The sequence below is a fragment of the Ursus arctos genome, unplaced genomic scaffold (genome assembly GCF_023065955.2).
Source record: "Ursus arctos isolate Adak ecotype North America unplaced genomic scaffold, UrsArc2.0 scaffold_16, whole genome shotgun sequence".
Classification (NCBI taxonomy): Eukaryota; Metazoa; Chordata; class Mammalia; order Carnivora; family Ursidae; genus Ursus; species Ursus arctos.
This window is the reverse complement of record NW_026622830.1, coordinates 8,032,671-8,053,257: the sequence shown is the minus strand read 5'-3', so window position 1 is coordinate 8,053,257 and position 20,587 is coordinate 8,032,671. Positions and strand designations below refer to the sequence as shown.

General features: G+C 44.4%; 1 long non-coding RNA gene across 1 annotated transcript; it reads left to right on the top strand.

The window, feature by feature from the left end:
- The first annotated feature begins 2,250 nt into the window (after positions 1 to 2,250).
- On the top strand, positions 2,251 to 6,676 carry LOC123001263 (uncharacterized). The gene is made up of 3 exons (XR_006409948.3): positions 2,251 to 2,353; positions 2,855 to 2,904; positions 5,092 to 6,676. It is a non-coding gene; the product is annotated as an uncharacterized LOC123001263 (long non-coding RNA).
- The last annotated feature ends 13,911 nt before the right edge of the window (positions 6,677 to 20,587 follow it).

Here is a 20,587-nt window from a genome sequence, read left to right as displayed (position 1 = left end):
ATAATATTAGAGGCAGTCACCTTTTAACCTTAAAGGCTAAACATTGCATATGTCATGTTTTGGTTAAATATTGAGAAGCGATTGTGGCTTAAAGATAAAATATGTAACTAATAAGATTTGTCTAGACATAAAAGCAAACTTTTAAATTGCTGCGAAACGTTCCCAAATACTGATACTCAGATTCTAGAAAATGATTCTTACAAGGATGTTTTTTCTTGCATGCATTTGGTTAGTGCTCAGTTAGAGGGGTGAGATTAGAGGGCTATATCATCAGGCTGTAGCAGGAGATAGGTAGCACCCTCAAATTAGGGGAGTTTGAGAAAACTTTCCCCAAGATTGCAAAGGTGCGGGTAACCATTAGGAGGCCAGAGAAGGGAACAGCCACGCCCTTCACTCTGGAACCCAGGGAAGGGCTGCCTTCATTGGAAGTGGGACAGATATCCTGCAACATCCCTGCAGTGCCAGAGCCGGTAGACTAGACAGCCAGCCTCATTCTCCCTCCAAAACCCAGCTGGTGCCCACCATTGGCCAAACCCAACTGGAATCCAGAGGGAGTTTGTTGGAGTCGGTCTATCTAAGAGCTGGAGAGGGGTGGTAAATGGATGCATCTGGAAGGCCAATGGAAGATCTAGCACAGGAGGATGGCTATAGCTGAGTCATTTAGAGATTTTAACAATGAAGACTTGTCTCACTTATGTGCCAGAAACTGAATTACGTAACTGACCGGGACTTAACATTTTGTGAGCACATGAGCAAGTAAGCGGAACACGAGAAAACATCCCAACAGTGTGGGTGAGGGGCGGGGGAGATCATTATGTATTGTTGCTAACTTTATACCTCGTTTTCTTTATTTACCTGTGAAGTTCTAGGACAATAGGAATATTTGATTCCCATTTTAAATTCATGTCTAAAGTGTCCATAAGCCTTATTTTTGTTAGTAGGGCTAGACGAAGATGTAAACAGCAGGCCCTGCGTCCGAAGAGGCCGCTAACACTCAACTCTAGCCAGTAGTTGTCACATAGAAGTTTGGTCTGGATTTGTCACCACTAACTTTTTGACAGGAATCCTGATTTAAAAAAATATATATATTTATTTAGAGTGAGAGATAGCAAGTGCATGAGCGGGGAGTGGGGGGCCGAGGGAGAGGGAGAGAGGGATCTCTAGCAGTCTCTGTGCTGGGCATGGAGCTGGATATGGGACTCGATCTCACGACCCTGAGATCATGACCTGAGCCAAAACCGAGAGTCAGATGCCTAAGTGACTGGGCCGTCCAGGTGCCCCATGAATCCTGATTTGTATATACAATCACGCAATTGCTAACTTTAGACTGCAATTTTTTTTTTTATTTTAAAGAATGCAGGTTAAACAGAAGACACTTGTAGAACAAATGTGACCATCAGGCAGCCAGTTTGCAAACTCACAGGCCCCATATGCTCCATCTTAGCTAGGCTTTAGTAGGAAGGAGGGAGGAGAATATTTGCACGGAGGGTCATGAGAACTGGTGCTACTGACTTTAACTTTTAAATACCTCTCAAGCCTGCCCCTTTCTTCCCATCTCCCAACCACCACCAGGCTTGTCCAAATCTTAAGAGTCTAGTCAAGAGCAGGCTAACTGAGGCGGGGAGGGGAAGGAATGCCATTGGAGGTAATTCGACAGCTGGTGGCCAGGGGGAATCCCTAAAGGGCTTTGAATAGACAGGTGAGCCACAGGACTAGCGCAGTAATTTAGAATAACCTGGCAGCGGTTATCAGGTGGGTTTCATCACGAAGAGAAGGAGGTAGGAATTCCAGATACTACTGCACTTCCCCTGGGGCGCAGACTCGGTGGAGGAATAGAAGGAAGCTGGAGCTGGAGAGCAGGCGGGGTGATGGGGAGAGACCCGGGGAACGGGAGGAGGGCAAAGTCAAGGAATATAATTCCGAGCACAGGCCAAATACAGCTGATGACAGGTTTTCATTGGCTCTCTTAATTTGAAAAAGCTGTTAAAAATGTCTTGCCACAATAAAAGGAGATCTCACATAAAAAATCGGTTTGGCAACATCATGAGTGCGTTTCCAAAGGGCAGTCTTCAGCTGCTCCCCCAGTGGACGAAGCAGGCTGTCTCTGCTTCCCCTGAGCTCGCTCCCGCTCCCCGCATTTACACTGCCGGCACAGCACCTGTCCCTTTGGCCTCCTGAGCCCTGGCAGCGTGCCGGCGTGATTGCGCACGTAGGCCGCCGGAAGCGTCCGGTTGGCTAGGCGGAAGGACAGGGAGGCACCGGGAGGATGTAAGAGGAGCAGGAGTCTGGCTTTGGATGTTGGCAGTTGCCAGGATGGCATCCACGTGGAGATGGGCATCCGGCTATGGGAAAGGTGGGTAGATACTTTCCTCGATTTTGGGGACAAGAGGGGCGGGAAACTGGTGAGCGGTTGCCCCCAGGAGAGCTGCCCCTATTTGGTGGCAAAACGTCAAGGCTGAGAAGACAGATCAGCCGAGGTCCAGGCCTAGGGAGCCAGTGTGGGCTCTGGAATCTCCAGGCAGTGAGACCCGCCCTGGGTCCCTGAAAGGATGCTTGCAGCCAGGCCCCCTGGAGCCCTGCGCCCACCTGCCCCCTGGGGGCTCAGGAGGGAACAGCCGCTATGGGGCAGGAAGCTGCATTGGTGTCCCCACTTCTCAGCTCCCTTGTGAGCCTGGGACGGTCTCGACTCCAAGCAGAACTGGGGAGGAATGTTTTAGGATCATTTGCATCCTAGGGAGAAGTGCTTCTTAACATTTAAGGCACATACACATCGCTGGGGGTTTTGTTAAGATACGGGTTTTGGTCCAGTGGGTTGGGGTTGGGTTTGGGGCCTGAGAGTCTGCATTTTCCACAGGCTTCCAGACGATGCTGATCTTGCTGCTACATGGGCTGTGCGTCGGACGGGTAAGGTAGCCCTGTCATGGCAGGGGACTTAGGAAAGAACGCAGGTGGGAGGAAAAGGACTGGCCAAGGGGACAGAGGCTGCAATTGTGATGAGAGACCCTGGGGGAGGGCAGGATCCTGGAAATGTTAAGATACAACATTTTTCAGGACTCCACAGGACTCAACCCTGAAAAAAAGATTTTCCCAATCAGGCATGATGCTGTGGGATAAAATCGATGTTGCCTTCAACAACTATTTCATAGAAACTGGGGGTGAAGCCCAGTGTTTTAACAAGCCCTCCAGGTGATTCCGACTCAGCTAAAGACCTAGCCTGGCTCAAATAATTCAGTCTGTCTGGGGGTTGGGGAAGGAGACTGAGCATCCCCCGAGAACGCTTGGATGCACAATCCTAATGATGAGAAGAGTAACAAGATATGGAAGCATCCAGGGAGACTGACCCATCCAGCTTAGGGGTGGAGGGTAGCTACGGGGGTCGTGTTGTGGCAGTGAACAGATTATAAAAGATTATGCAGTGGGTCATGTGAAATTCGGAGGCAGAAGTGAAAAGTATTTTTACAAGAAAGTTAACGGTGGAGGGAAGGAGACAGACTACCATTAATGCCATCGCAGTGTAGATGGAAGGGGCTTTTTGGGGTCTGTGTTTGTTTTTGAGATCAGGGAATGTATGGGTGCGTGGAGGAGTGGATGGAGAGGAACCTGGGGGAGAAGGTGATGAGAAAAAGGCAGGAGACGAGACGATGGAGCACAGCACGGGAAGGGTCAGTGTGAAGGGAGATGCCACCGTGCTCTGACAAGCAGCACACCGCAAAGACTCAACATCAGATGCACCGTTTGTAACCCTCTCCCGAAGAAATGATAGAAAACATGCAGATTCGGAACAGTGACTGACTGTGGAGGGGAAGAAGATGGGAGTGGGGAGGCAGAGGCAGGGGGCTGGTCTGGGGGCACACAGTGTCACAATCAGTGTGGATCCTTGTCCGTGCGTGAGCCCCATCAACGACAGCACGCGTCTCTGAAGTCCTGTTAGCTACGGCCCAGATCTAAGCTGGAGACGCGTGCCTGTTGTGAGGTTGTTGCTAGTATTTAACAGCGCCAATTTCAACATTGTTTTGTGTCATTTGACATAACGTGGAGCATTGTGACTCCCCATATTTGAAGGGAGAAAACAGCAACAATCCAAAACATGAGTCTTTATTAAAGATTACACACACACACACACACACACACTGGACAAAATTTAGAAGCTGGCTGGAAGATTTGGTATAAAAAATCTGGAGAACGGCCTAGGGCTCGTTTGTGTCAGGTGCTTTCCAGGAACTCATTGTCTGGGAGAAGCCTCCATCGTGATGTCTAAGGATCATTCCAGTGACTGTGACACCACCGACCAGCACGGAGAGCTTGCGATATGCTGCCAGTGTTCTGAATGCTTTCTATGGATTAATCCTTTCCTGTCCCATAATAACCCCCTGAAGTAGGTTTTCTCATCACCCCTCCTTGTACAGATGTGGAGATTAAACTCACTCCCACCTGACAGCTTCCTTTGCAAACAGGCCGTTAATGGATGCACGTGCTGTACTTCTGAAATGTATTTTGTTTCGTGATTTCATTTGTGTCTTTTTAATTACCGAATAGAATTTCAGAAAGCTTCTCAAATATGCCTACAAATGTATAGTGTATATGGATGAAATAGAAATATGATGCTAACAGAATAGGAAAAGACAAAGAATGGAAAGGAGTTGATTGAAAAAGGGGAAAGGAAATAAACTGGCCACACGTGACGTTAGTGTGCTCTGAGCTTCTGGGTAGTGAAGGCAAAGACAGAAGAAATGAGTGTTACCACATTACAACGAGTGGTATATGCCAGTTTCTCAGGAGGAAAACAATGTTTTCAGAGGATTAACCTGAAAAACACCCCCCAGGGGGCACTAGCTCTGAGCAATGTAGTAGATATTAACTTCAGTACCTGCTTCAGAGCACGTGCGAGAGCAGAATTCACATGGCCCATTCCTGTAGCAACTCAACAGTTAACTAACTCCATCCAGTAGATGTGAATCCGAGAGGCTGGTAGTAGCCAGCCAGCATCCCTACAGCCTGGCACGGCCTGAGCACTGTATCTACATGTATTAATCTAGTCTTTATAACCCTGGAAGGAACAATGCTATCATTATCACCATCTCTATTTTACAGATGAGGAAATGGGGTCCAGAGAAATTAAGGGCCCTGCTCAAGTTTCCACAGTGCTTACGGAGAGGAGCCAAGGCTCAAACCTGAGGAGCGGGGCTTTGCATCTGTGCACCCAACCACCCCACTGCAATACTAATGTGTAAGTGTGGAATCTTCTAGCAATTCCCCTTGATCTAAGGAGAGCCCATCGTAACTTCAAATCCCTTAGAAACCAGTGGGAATTAGAGAGCAGAGCAGTGATGGCCTTGGTCTAGGAGCCACCTTAAAAGACCTCTCTTACTGGGAACACATCTCAATTTGATCCTGTGAGGTGAGGGGAAGCCTCTGGTTATGCCCATGGAACATCTGGAATCCTGAATCTGGCTTTCTATACTGTTGTGCACAATAATAGTGGGGACATGGGAAGGGTCATTTCTGTTGGAAAGGGACAGTGAGTACTAGTCATAGCCTCTGATTTGTTTTGTAATAATATCTCTGACATTCATAATCATACTGCAATCGGAAATAACAGTGGAATCATTGCTAGAGTTTGTCTGATAGATGTCAATAAAACCCAGGATAACACGGAAGCGGATGAGCAAATGTGCTGAGAAACTGAATGGAATCCTCCTCAGGATGGGGTTACAATGGAAAATAACCGGCTGAAGAGGGCTTGGATTTAATTAATAATCTGCTAATTATTGTTTTAAGTCATCTAGCTCAGACTTATGAAGTCTGACTACAAGAGCTGGCCAGGGCAAAAGGACTGAAATTAAATTAAACCAGCACAAAAAATGGTGACGTTTGTATGGAAGCGTCTTGACATGGTCCACATCTCTCCAGCTCCAGCTTTCCCAGCCTTGGCTGACATGATTACTCATTAGGACTAGGGCTCCTATCTCTTAATGAGTCCCCCTGCCTCCTCTCTTGCTTACACACACTTCCTGTAATGCAGGCAAATGTTTTCAGGCTACAGATATGATTAGATCACTCTCTCCCCAGCACTCTTTCTCCCCTTCAAAAAATTCATGTCCCTTCCTCGGTGAGATTAGTGGAAAACACATCACATCGCCTGTTTGGTTTGAACCCTGCCAACCTCTCCATTTCCCCTTCCTGTCTGCACTAACCAGACTGCCTTTGTTCCCCAAGTTCATCATGCTCCCTTTGGTCATAGGACCTGTGCCCTTCCTAGATCGGCTCCCTCCCCCCTCCCCCACGCTCTCACAGCTGGTCCTTTGTGGCATGTGCAGCTATCCCATTTATAGATTTTGCCGTATCTTCCTTATTAGGCTGAAGTCAGGGGCCCTACGGATGTATTGCTCTCTCTTATACTCCCAGCCCCGGCCTTACCATGACGTCCAGCACCCCACCGTATTCCGATGGTGGAATCCGATCCGGCAGCGCCGCTCCTGGGGCGGTATCCACCAGACATGAAGTTCGTGTCTATCAAAAGCCCTATTCATGAATACTCACAGTAACTTCATTCTTAATAGCCCAAACCTGAAAACAACCTGATTTCTATCAACAAGAGAACGGATACAGTGGAATAGTGTACAGCAATAGAAAAGAACAAATTACTTTGACATCCAAAAAAAAAAAAAAAAAAAAAGATGAATCTCAGAAACGTAATGTTAAGTGAAAGAGGCCAGACCCCAAAGAGGATATTCTGTATGATTCCACATATAAGAAGTTCAGAAATAGTAGAGCCTAAGAGAAGGTCACCTTCTAAGGAAAGATGGTAATAACCATCACATACGGAGCACGTACTCAAACACAGACACTCCGGAAAGTGCTTGACATGCCCTAACTAACACACCCTCCTCACACCCGATGCCTGATTCTGTCGTGATCCCCAATTGTCAGATGAGGAAAGTCAGTCTCTGGGAGGGGACGTTCCTTTCCAAGGCCACACTGCTGCTAAGATCAGGGCTGGGTCCCTTCCTGCTCCTCATGACCTCACTGTGTCCGGACGGGTAGACCACACTGCCCAGATCACAAGGACCACTGCCCGGGGCTGCCGTGCCGAGAGACCGCAGGAGGTAAGCCACGCAAAGCATTCCGCACCAGGCCTGGGACGTGGTAAGATCTCGATAACTATTGTCTATGAAGATTAGTCCTATGAGCAAGTGGAGGCTCAAAGACGTTGCTCAAGGCCCTATAACTAAGTAGCATTGCATTTGTGCAGTTTGACCGTGAATTCTATTGTGCGGATTGATTCTAAGTGACTTATTGTTAGCCTGCACGCAGCACTGTGTTATGGTTTTCTGGGCACTGAGCACTTTTGCCTTCCAGAGCTTCTTCCTCCATAGGGCAAATATTACAGAGTTTATTTTATGACTCCGTTGTTATAAAAACAAGTGTAACCTAAGCTGGATTACAGTCTTTATTTTTTCTAATTTTAAAAGAAATGAAAACCCTCTTATGAGCTCCTAAGGTACCATGGGCTGTAGGCGCTATGCCCACTGGGCCTAATGGACAAGTAGGCTCTGCTGAATGCGGGTGGGATTGTCGGGAGCCAGCAATGAAGAGAGTGGATTTCTTTGAGGGAGTCTGGGGAGAACCTGTGATTGAAAACGCAACGAAAGACGGAATTCTTCTCTGATGAATTTTCAAGACAAAATTCTCTTTTGATGGGAAGAGATTCTACTCCTCATATCCTTTTTAAAATTGCCATAGTTACGATAAAAGATTCAGCCACCAGCATGAAATGACATTTGAGTTCAAACGATAGTGAAGACTTTTTGATTTAATGAAAAAGCAGAAAACAATCCAGAAAAAGAGACTGCAATTCACGGAAATGGTGTTTTGTGTTATTTTACCTGATTTGGAACAGGGTGGGAAGAAGGAATTGATGAAATTCTAGGATTTAAATAGGTCTTGATGTAAATAATGAATCAAGCTTTGGGGCTTTCAAAATACACAATTTTTGTCTCAAGTTAAATAGTAGTCTGCTGGAGCCAATCTAAATATGTAGAGACTGATAGCATCAAGCATCACATAGCATACCTGTTTCCCTGAAAGTTTTAAATTACCTATTTGCCGTGAGTCTGAACCATTCTCGAAGGCCTTTGACAAAGCACTGAAAGAAAAAAAGATCCCTCAAGCAACTTAGATGGTGTTTGTTCACGGATTTGAATAGCTTTTAGCTAGTAACTGGTGTTTGTCACCTTTTACGGAGGTCTTTCAAAGCAAACAAACACACAGGAACGGGGGAGCAGAAATAATGCACTGAGCAAGTTCTAAATTTTGCATAGGACAGAACAGGATGCTTACACATCTTCATTCTGCGCGCTTAACGACAGCTGTGTGCCAGGCAGGACAATGGGTAAGTGTGAAGTATGGGTTAATTTCAGCATTATAGCTGCTATTAACACAAAACCCAGACAGCACAAAGACAACAATGTACCTTCCCATTCTATCAAGAGTGGCGGATGTAATTGCTCCAAGGACCAAGTAATGTGAGAACAGATGAATGTGGAAACCACAGGAAAAGCCATTGTCAATGCAAAGAAAATGGGTTAAGGCACAAAACAGTTTTCTGATGCCTTTGGCCTTCATCATGATGAATGAGATAATCTTACCCCGAACTAAGGTACGTTCAGTCCAGAAATGCTCTGCCTGGACCTAACCCAGATGTCCCCCTCCCATGACCGTGGAGCTCACATCAGTGAACGAGGCAGGTCCCCCTCCCATGACCGTGGAGCTCACATCAGTGAACGAGGCAGGTCCCCCTCCCATGACCGTGGAGCTCACATCAGTGAACGAGGCAGGTCCCCCTCCCATGACCGTGGAGCTCACATCAGTGAACGAGGCAGGTCCCCCTCCCATGACCGTGGAGCTCACATCAGTGAACGAGGCAGGTCCCCGTCCCATGACCGTGGAGCTCACATCAGTGAACGAGGCAGGTCCCCCTCCCATGACCGTGGAGCTCACATCAGTGAACGAGGCAGGTCCCCCTCCCATGACCGTGGAGCTCACATCAGTGAACGAGGCAGGTCCCCCTCCCAAGACCGTGGAGCTCACATCAGTGAACGAGGCAGGTCCCCCTCCCATGACCGTGGAGCTCACATCAGTGAACGAGGCAGGCTGGGTGAGTAGCAGCTGCCTTGTTTGGAGGTGGCAGAATGCTCTCGTTCGCCACAGTTTACACCTGCCCTCACTGTCTCTTCAATGATGAAGCCACTTTTATGGAAGAGGGATTTCTAGTTGTCTCTCATTTTAAGCTAGTATTTTTGTTTTTTAGAACACTTGGGAGTGGGGAGATGGCAAAGATAGGCGAGGGCGTGCCCCATCCAAAGGAAGAAACAACCCTTTGGCTTTGCCCAGCTGTTGCTGTGTTGGAATGTGGGCAAGACTTGTGGAATCTGCTGGATGTTCAAAGAAAGCCAGAAATCTGAATTTCTTTCAGGGTGAACTCTCCCAATTTTTCAATATTGTCAAATCATTCAAAGATTTAAAAGACACTGAGAAGAATAGAACAATAAAGGACAAACAACAAATGCCTGCACAACCCAGTTCACAGGCCAGCAACTCACAGGCAGTTCATGTAGGACTGTGAACGTTACAGATACCTATAAAGGCTGAAAAACACCTTTTAATTAATAGTAAAAAAAAAAAAAAAGGAAATCTCGTCTTTCCTTTGGAGTTTTAACCAAAGGACACTATTCACTAATGTGTTCCCTCTCTTCAACCCAAGGGAAAAGTTAATAAATATACAGCAGGGATATTTTTTACATCAATAAATGGCTTAAATGTGGTTTTAGTTTATGTCTTAGTTGCTACGATGGGTTAAAAGAGATTTCAATACACCACTCAAAAGGAAAGCAGTATGACCTTTCTTCTGTAGATGAGAAAACAGTAGTGGGAAGAGTTTTTTTTTTTTTTTTTAATAACAGTCAAGAAAACATCTAAACAAACTTAAATACCACCAGAGAGAGTTTGCCAATAAGTCAATAAAGCAAAGGGTTATTAACCTCAAGATGGACTTGCTGTTGGGATCACAAGAAAACCATCTGCCATGCACCATTTTTTATTGACACTTCAGGGTAAACTAATAAAACTCTCCATTTCAATTAAATTTTGGAAACTCATGTTCCCTCTTTCTTAAATGCTGCAAACAGGCATAGAACTGCAACAGCCCCTTTTTTCTCAGGTCTCCTCTTGGCGTGGGAGGCCAAGCCAATGGCACATTCTAGTGTTTTCCTCACCACAGTGTTTGACACAGAAGTTTACAAAGTGTGGTGTTAACAAAAGGGGGAAAGTTAATGCCCTTTTGATTTTTGCTGGTGAGCTTCTGAAGCCATTTTGAAATCAAATGTGGCTTTTTTGTTGTTTTGTTTTTTTAATAGGCCCTATGGCCAGCATGGAGCCCAACATGGGGCTTGAACTCATGACCCTGAAATCAAGACCTGAGCTGAGATCATGAGTCAGATGCTTAACCGACTGAGCCACCCAGGTACCCCTCCAATGTGACTTTAAAGTGCACTTTTGATCCTTTTCAGGACCTTTTAGAATCATAGTTTGGAGTTGAAAGGGATCTTAGGGAATTATAACACAAGTTCTATGGGTAAAAGAATTGAGGAACAGAATGTCCGACTTGGTCAGCGTCAAGGAGCAAAATCAACTTCAGTTCCGTGTCTGTGGTAGGCAGCCTTCTAAATTGACTCCCAACGACCTCTACCTTCTGGTATTCGTTGCCTTGTGTAATCTGCTTCATTGGAACGTGGGCTGGATCCAGTGACATGCTTCCAATGAATAGAATATGACAGAAGGGATGGGATGTTGCTTCTGTGTAGGTTACAAAAGACCGTGGCTGCCATCTTGCTTGCTCTCTTTCTCACTCGTCCCTTCTCCCTCTGTCTCTTTCTTTTCCTTTCTGGCTCTTCGTACATGCTTGCTCTGATAAAGCCACCAGAGAGGCTCTTGTGACAAAGAACCAAGGGGAACACCTGCCAACGACCTGGAACTGAGTCTGAAACTGAAGCCCTCAGTCCATGGCCCTGGAGGGACTGACTCCAGCTAACCTGAGGGGGCCTAGAACTGGGTCCTTCAGATTAAGTTGCATCACCAGCCAACACCTTGGTTGCAGCCTCATGAGAGATCCTGAGCCAGAGATGCCCAGCTAAGTGATGAATGCCTAACCTACAGAAACTGGAGGTGATCTCTGCATGCTATTTTCAGCTGCTAAGTTTTTGGGGAAATTTGTTACACAGCAATAGATAACTAATACAATGTCCCAGGACTGTTGACTCTTAGGCCACTGTTCTTTGTCCAGTTGTCTGCCTTTATATTCTCGGTATATATTTTTTTCAATTACTTTGTCCACCTCCTTTAAAAAAAAAAAGATTTATTTGTTTATTTTTAGAGAGAGAGGGGATAGCAAGGAGGGGGAGAGGGAGAGAGAATCTCAAGCAGACTCCCCGCTGAGTGTGGAGCCTGAGGCAGGACTCAATCGCATGACCCTGAGATCATAACTTGAGCCAAAATCTAGAGTTGGACACTTCACCAACTGAGCCGCCCAGGCGCCCCTGTGCACATCCTATTACTCATCACTAGCAGGACACTGTCCTAGGTAATGTCCAGGAGACAAAGATGAGAGTGGCAGAATCCTTATTCTCACAGGATTTTGCTTCAGTAAAGGAATTGAATTTTTAAGTGGCCATCTTGGGTAGAATACAAAAAGACTTCTGTAAAGACCAATAAAGACCAAATTCTTCGCTGGGAAAAAGAACATAAAAATGCTTCCATTATTGGGCTAGTGTAAGAGACAAGAAAAGTTAACAGAAGCAGTGCTTTGTGCGTGCCAAGCACTATGCTAAGCATTTTGTAGATACTTTTTTTTTTAAAGATTTTATTTTATTTATGTGACAGAGAGACAGCCAGCGAGAGAGGGAACACAAGCAGGGGGAGTGGGAGAGGAAGAAGCAGGCTCCTAGCGGAGGAGCCTGATGTGGGGCTCGATCCCAGAGCACCGGGATCACGCCCTGAGCAGAAGGCAGACACTTAATGACTGTGCCACCCAGGCGCCCCAGGACTTGTGCTTTTAAAATAATTTTCCTGCATGTTATAATCTCACTCATGAACTGAGTTTTCTGGATAGAGAAGTTTTATCTCCTTTCTAATAGCTGTACAACTTTCTTTTTTTTTTTTTAAGATTTTTTTGATTTATTTGACAGAGAGAGAGACAGCCAGCGAGAGAGGGAACACAAGCAGGGGGAGTGGGAGAGGAAGAAGCAGGCTCCCAGCCGAGGAGCCCAATGTGGGACTCGATCCCGGAACGCTGGGATCACGCCCTGAGCCGAAGGCAGACGCTTAACGACTGCGCTACCCAGGCGCCCCAGCATTTTGTAGATATTAATTCCTTTAATCCTCGCAACTTTTTTTTTTTTTTAAAGATTTTATTTATTTATTTAACAGAGATAGAGACAGCCAGCGAGAGAGGGAACACAAGCAGGGGGAGCGGGAGAGGAAGAAGCAGGCTCATAGCGGAGGAGCCTGATGTGGGGCTCGATCCCATAACGCTGGGATCACGCCCTGAGCCAAAGGCAGCCGCTCAACCGCTGTGCCACCCAGGCGCCTCAATCCTCGCAACTTTTGATGAAAACAGTAGCATCCATTTTACAGACAAGGCATCTGAGGCAGAGATTTGAAGCAAGGTCACACTAGTAGAAAATGGCAGGAAAAAAGATTGAAATCTGGGGTGTTTGGATTCTAGAGTCTGTATTTTAACTAGTCTCCTGTTTCTAGAAAAATGAATAATGAGATAATATATGTAAAGAGCTTCGCATAGAACCTGACGCATATTAAGTGCTCAGTACTTTGTTCATATGACGATGATGGTGGTGGTGGTGGTGGTGGTAATGATTATTACAAAAGGTAATGATTATTGTAAAAATGATTATTGTACAATTTATTACAATGATTATTATACTTCCATTGTTGCGTTGGCTGGTAGCAGCAGACTCTTTATATAACAAGGATTCTGTGATGTTTTGATGAAGGCTGACCCAAAGCACTCAAACCCTTGAGGATATCCTTCAAGTGTGAAAAAGGCTAATATTTTTAAAATGCCTGAGCCTGGAGGTATTAAGAAACTTTCTATCACCAGTGATCTAAAACAAACAAACAAAAACAAAAAAACCCCCAAACAACTAACCAGCCAAAAATTTTGCCTCTAACTGATTTAAGCTAAAAAGAGATTTATTGGTGCATTAATAACTGAACATTCAGAGGCAGGATTGGCTTCAGGCAGAGTCAGGGCTCACACAGTGTCATTTGGATTTATTCCTGATGCCGTCTTCCGTGCTGGCTTTATTCTGAGAATACAGGCAATAGTACCCCCGCTCTTCTGTCACCCCAGATAGACGGCTTTGGTGGCTCTACCTTCCTCTATGTCTAGGTTCAAGCCACCTGTGACAATGAAAGCCTCGTTGGTAGCGCTCAAAGGAAACAGAGATGCCTTTTGATTGGACTGGCTTACGTCACATGCTCATCACTGTCCAATAGGAGGGCTCTACGGTGGTTTGATTCATTGGCCTGTGTCCTATGCTCTATTCTCAAGTGCAGGTGGAGACACACCCAGAGGCGTGAACTGAGAGCAAGGAGGGGGCTACAGGGAAGTGAGAGCTGGGGTCAAGGAGGCAAATGGCGAATGCTCACTGGGAAGTGAGAAAGCCTCGAACTATCTACATATTTGACAGCCAATGCATTTTAGATAGAGAGTGAATGTACGAGTCTTGCATCAGTTTGACCCTTGCTTTTGCTCTGTGTATTCTCTTTTGATCATTACTCCTAGCAGCCAGCTTTCTTATATGACTCTTCATTTACAATAAGTTATTTTATGTATGTATGTATGTATGTATGTATTTTTACAATAAGTTATTTTAGCAAGCCCTTTTTTGTATATGTGCAAGGTAAGATTGACTACTTTTTCTGGGAATGTGCCTACTGCAGACACATAGACTTTATAATTATCCCTTAGTTTTGTTGTTTAACCTTTTAGGTGTCTTACAGCTGTCTCTCCTGTATTTATATATCATTTGAAACAAAGAGAAAAGTGAGATGAATTCTTGGCATAAGAAGAAAGAGAGTACCTAACGAAATTACATCAGCTTGGAAACCAATTCAGTGAATAACCTCACTGCAGCTTTCCACAACACAATTCATAGTTGAATCCTTTATAAGGTTGACGTATTTTGGACATCGTATAAGGGATTCAGTTATATCTTGTACTAGTTATCTACGGCTGTGTAACAAATCACCCCCAAAGTTAGCCACTGGAAGCTACAAACATTAATTATCTCACAGTTTCTGTAAGTTAGGAATCTGGGTTGGGCTGCCTCTGGATCAGGGTCCCCCAAGACTATCACCAAGTCATCAGCCAGGGGTATCGTCATCACAGGGCTCAGCTGGAGGAAGGCCTGCTTCTGTGCTCACGTAGGTGGCCATTGTCAGACCTCAGAAGATAAACACCCATGCTTACTCACATGGACCCCTCTAAAGTCTGCCTCACAGCATGGCACCTGGCTTCCCTCGGAGCAAGCAATGCAAGAAAGAGGGAGAGAGAACCTCCAATATAGAAGCCATAGGCATTTTATAATCTTGTCTCAGAAATAACATCCCATCACTTCTGTCATATTCTTTTCATTAGAAGCAGGTCAGTAAGTCCAGTTCATACTCAAGGAGAAGGGCTTACCCATGGGAAGAAATATTGGAAAACTGGGAGATGGGCTCATTGGGGGTCCCTTTGAGAATGCTTCCCATTCACCTCTCTAAGATGGTTGTGTTATAGGACAACTTAAGACACTAGCCGGTTAGGTAAGTGTTTCTATGAAACTCCTGTGTTGACTGTATGAGCCTTTATTTTTCAAAATCGGATTGACATTTTTTTTTCTGTCTAGCCAACAAGATTGACCCAATTTGAGTTAAAAAAAAATACTAGCTTAATTATTGATTTCATTTGAAAAGACTTTAATATTTGGTGACTTCTGGTTATACTTTGGGAATAGAAAAATAGAAAAAAAAAAGCCCCACAGAACTATGGATTCACCTACTGAAGAAATGACTTTCAATTTCACAGGATCCACTTTATGGCTTTGTGCAAATAAATCATCTTGAAGAAAAATTGAAAGGAAGCAAGTTGGCAATGTCTGAATGAATTAACAAAGGCTATACAACATAAGAAAACACTGTTGTGTTAAGTTTTATAGAAAGTGGGGTTATAGAGACGAAAAATGCCATATAAATGGGTAGGCACATGGCAACTCTACCATTTTTCACTTTGGCATGTTAATGTGGTTTTGATTCTATTCGAAGTTTGCCTTTTCTAGGAAAGGAAGGAGTAACAGCAGCTAGAAAGTTATTCATTCTTCTTTATGCTTAGGAGTAAAAGGAAATGTGTTCTTTTTAAAGATGTGTTTGCGTGTGTGTGTGTGTGTGTGTGTGCTCGCACACGCACGTGTGGGAGCTTTCCTTTTGACTGGGGTTACTTATAAGGCACATGGAAATAATGGAATTAAATTTCTTCCTTTTCTTATGCTATAAACCTTTATAAAGGTTGCTATAAATGTCATAGCTACTTTGTTTCCTGAAAAGTAATTTTCCTGTCAGTCTGATCTGTTCCTTTGAGATACCATATTATTAGTCTATGATGATTTCTTTAAAGTGCATCAAAGTATATGCTTCAGTGTATTTTTATCATTTCACTACCTTACAGTGAAATGTTCTCTGGCTTTGAGGCTTGTTTCTAAGTCACTAATTATTCATAAAGGATGGTAAGATTGCTTTATTTTATCCTTCTAATGAAATGCATTGAAGTTTAAGGAAAACCCTTAGCAGAGCTTAAAATGCCAAAAAGGGCTTAGGAAATGAAAAGTCATTTCCAGTTAAAATGTGAATTAAAAACAAAAAGATAGGCTGAGGCGTGTAGGGAAGCAGAGAGGGGAAGGGGATGGGAAGCCTTCACTGAGTGTTTATGGTTTCCATGTGATCAATGTTCACGAAGTACATTCAAAAACAATCCCAGAAACGGACAGAAAGACCAGGAAGGTGACAATGATCACGATGATTCTACAAAGCATTTAAACCTCGACCTTCTTTAGAATGTCTCTGACGTTAGGAAGAATGTTCCCTAAGAAGGAGAGAAGATCATGAGGCAGAACGAATCTGATGTTTTTGTTGTTCATCAAGAAATCATTGGCTCAAACTCACAAAATGCAGTTGTATTTTGTTATATTTTCTAGGTATTCGAGGTTTAGCTATAACAGAATCTTTTAAACAACACGCTTGAGCAGTGTGAACACCTTGTATTACATAGCATATTGTGATTGATTTACAGTCCATAAGAAAAACCAATTTTCCTTTTTTGTGAGACATATTGATTTAAGACAAAAAGCAGTAATTGATCGCATCTTTGGAGGGCAAAGGTGAGCTGATGAGAGAGGAAAAAATATCTGAAAAATGATGTACACATAAACATCTATTTCTGATATTTAATTTATTATTTCCAAGTTTTATTTTCCCCAAATGGTTTTCTTCAAGGAACAGAATTCATTAACATTCAGACACACACACACACACACACACACACACACACACACACAGAATCTATATGTGTGCTGTTTGGCTGAGCCCAACTGCAAAACAAACAAGAAACAGAGTTACTGATAGCTAAGATGAGCCAGGAATTACGGGCACACGGTACCATCCTCTTTCCGGATGTTTACGTGGAGTTTTCTTTAGCTCTCAGAACCTTGAAAGCGTTTTAAGATGCTTCAAAAAGTATTACTTGTCTAATCGGATATTTAGGAATGCAACGACTTCTTGCAGAATACCTTAATTCAGAGAAAACTGTTATTTGTAATTATAATGACTATGTTTCTCTGTCTCTTTTTGGAATTGATAATGAGCTTGTGGGCTTCTTTCCGCATTGTCTTCATCTTTATCTCCCTTTTAAATCTCCTTCATTAGCTGCTATTTATTTTACTAAAGGCGATCACTGCTTTATTAATCACTGCTTGATTAACCATAGCGGGATTCGAAATGAGCGCATATGGACTGTGAAAACAAATGCAGGTAGTGACCCAACTTGGACCTTTTGAGTTTTTCCTTTTCCCCTTGACTTCCTCAAGAACTTCCATGTGCTCTTGACACGTTCCATGTGCCCTTGAAAACGATGTGTGTTCTGGTCTTGGGTGGAGTGTCAATAATGTCAATGAGGGCAAGTTGGTTGATGATTAACTCAAGTCATGTATATCCATATTGATCTTCCGTCTACTTATTCTATCAATGTTTGGGAGAGGGGATATTGAAATCTCTGCCTGCAATTACGGGTTTGTCTATTTCTCCCGTCAGCTGTATCAGTTTGGCTGCCATGTACTTGGAAGCTCTGTTGCTAGACGCATAGACATGTAGAATGCTTGAATTGAAGGACAGCTCCCCCTACAGAGCCAAATTCCAAGTAGAGATCAGGAAGACAATCACATGAATCAGATATTAAAGAGTGATAGGAGGAAAGAAATGAGGGTTAGAATTCTCATGTCATTGGTGACATGGAAAGTGCAAAGCAGTGTGACAAGAGAGGTAGAAGAGTAGGGACTGCAAATAGAACCCAGAAAGCAATGTTTAATGTGGAAATAGCATCTGATTCAGCAGTTGAAAGAGAGTAAGCAAGGCTGGATGTTTTTGTGGGGCAATACGTCTTAGTCTCTTGCACCTCCGAGTTCCCGAAGCAAATACATATTAATCTGGTATGCTGATGTGAGGTATAGAGGGTTGATCCCAAGCACATGCGGTCCTGCCCTCAGGGAGATTCCAGGTCAGTAGAGGTGGGGGTGGGGAATAGATGTCCATAGAACATTCCCGCATATCCTATAGAACTACTTTGGAAGAAGCCACAGTTCAACAGGAACATACAGCTGAAGGCCCTTCTCTCACCTGTTGGATTAAAAAAGAATCCTTGAGAATGAGCTCTGTGAGCTGAGATCTAGAGAAGGAGCTTTCTCCAACAACTCAGGTTACCTTAACAAAATACTCCAGCCTGGGTGGTTTAAGAACAGAAATCTATTTTCTCACAATTCTGGAGGCTGGCAGTCTAAGGTCAGGGTCCCAGGGTGGTTGGTTTCGAATGAGAGCTCTCTTCCTGGCTTGCAGATGGCCCCTTCTTGGTGTGTCTTCACATGGTAGGGAGAAAAAGAGCAAGCCCTCTGGTGTCTCTTCTGATAAGACCTTAATCTTATCAAGAATGCCCCATCCTTGTGACGTCACCTAACCCCAGACGCCTCCCAAAATTCCCACCTCCTAATACCATCTCCCTGGAGGTCAAGGGCTTCCACACACGACACAGACATCCAGTCCACGGTGGAAAGTGTTAATGAAAATGAAGTGGAGGATGGAAGGGGCAGTTTTCCAGGAAGGAACTCTGTGCTTCTCTTTCTCCCTCTCATCCGTCTTCTCTGACTGTTCCTGAGACCAGCCCCTTTCACGTCCGCAGCTCACACCCAGCTAACACAACACGCAAAGATGGCAGCCTCCCTCGCTGTTCCACCTTCTCCTTCCACCTGTGCTCCTGCCTCCATCCCCGACGTCAGCCGAGGACACGCGGAGAGTATGCTTGGGTTGAGTGACAGCCCTCCACATCGTCAGAAGTTCCGCATGTGTTTTTATTTCTCTTCATCTTCCTGGCTCTTCATCTCCATAATGTTCAGTGAAAGCAGAACATAAGCAGACAGATGGTCTGAGTGGGCGAGTGTTTTAGCTTCATGCCAAAACCCTTACTATCGGCCCCAACTCTTTCTGCTCCCTCTCAGCTTCAATTAGTGACGTCACAGCGCCCTTGTTCCCTGGCCGGTAAGTACAAGGGAATCTTTCTGGTACATTTTTGAAAGATTAAGGTCTATGAAGAGAAGTACAGAATCAAACAATCTTTTCCAGAAGAACATCACCCAGTTAAGATCTCTTGATGACCGACTGTAAACTAACACCACTACAACTACTAATGACCACAGCTGAAAAATTCATTGTACACTTATTAGCATCAGCCACTGTGCTAAGTATTTTCCAAAGATTTCGTTCTCACTGCCAGTCTGTTAGGTAGATACTCCTAGGCTTGTTTCAGAGATGAGAGTAACTTAGAACCAGCTAATATTTTTATTTATGTATTCTCTCCCCCTTCCCTCAAGTATTTGTGAAGTATCATCTATCCTTAAGGCATATCATGCACAACTTGTTACCACCTTTCAAGACTCTTTGAGCCTGAAATGGGAGAAATTAACAACAACGAACATTTATCGAGTTCATTTATTGAGTCCTTACCATGTCTCAGAAGCTGTATTTTCAATCTGTAGTTATTTTATTTTATTATTTTTTTATAATGATTTTTTATTATATTATGTTAGTCACCATACAGTACATCCCCGGTTTTCGATGTAAGGCTCGATGATTCATTAGTTGCGTACAACACCCAGTGCACCATGCAATACGTGCCCTCCTTACTACCCATCACCGGCCTATCCCATCCCCCACCCCCTCCCCTCTGAGGCCTCAGTTTGTTTCTCGTAGTCAATCTGTAGTTATGTAATGCTTTTGCCTATCCTTTGATGTACGTTCTGTTTCTGCGCCACATTCTACACACAGGGAAGCTGGAGCATACATAGCTTAAGTGAAATGTCCCCCAGATCATGTATTTTCTAAGTGGTAGAGCTCACACTTAGGCCTTGGGGGCCTGTCTTCAGTTGTCTAGATCCTGCATATCTAACCATCATCTCATGCAGACCTATCTTATTTACAATGCACGTGCGCGCGCGCACACACGCACACACACACACACACACACACACACACACACACAGTCTGTAACATGGGCCAGCTCAGAATAAGTCCTATTTACTTTTTCTCCCTGTGATGAGAGGGTCAACTTCTTTAGGAAGGAAGCCTCACTCATCATTTTGTCCCCAGGACCCTGGAGCAGTGATTCAGGGCGTGGTGGTGTTGATTTTGTTCCCCCAGAAACATTTGCAATGTCTGGAGACATTTTTGGTTGACGCAGCTGGTTGGGCCGTGGGAGCTACTGGAATTTAGTGGGGGAGAGGTCAGGCATGCTGCTAAGGCACCAGACGGCCCCTCACAACAGAGTTACACACCCCCAATGTCAGGAGCCCGGAGGCTGAGGAACCCCGCCCTCCTAGAATGGTTAACACAGAGACAGTGCTCAGTATATTTCGTGGAATGAATTTCAAATCATATACCAAGAACTTCCACCAAATAGCAATTCCCCAAAGATGATTTTCCACTTACTGTTCAAAACCCAGTTCAAGCACCATCTCTTCCTGGAAGGCCCTCTGACAATTCTCAGGCAGCTTTGTTTTGTTTGGTTTTAGTTTTTTATCCTAGTCAAATATTGGCTTCTTTTAGTAACTTTTTCTTTCACCACTTGGGTCTTCAGCTCCGTTCAGGGAATGCTGACGGTAACTTAAGGATGACACAATTAGGCCAAAATATGTTTCTTAAAAAGCTCTAGGATATA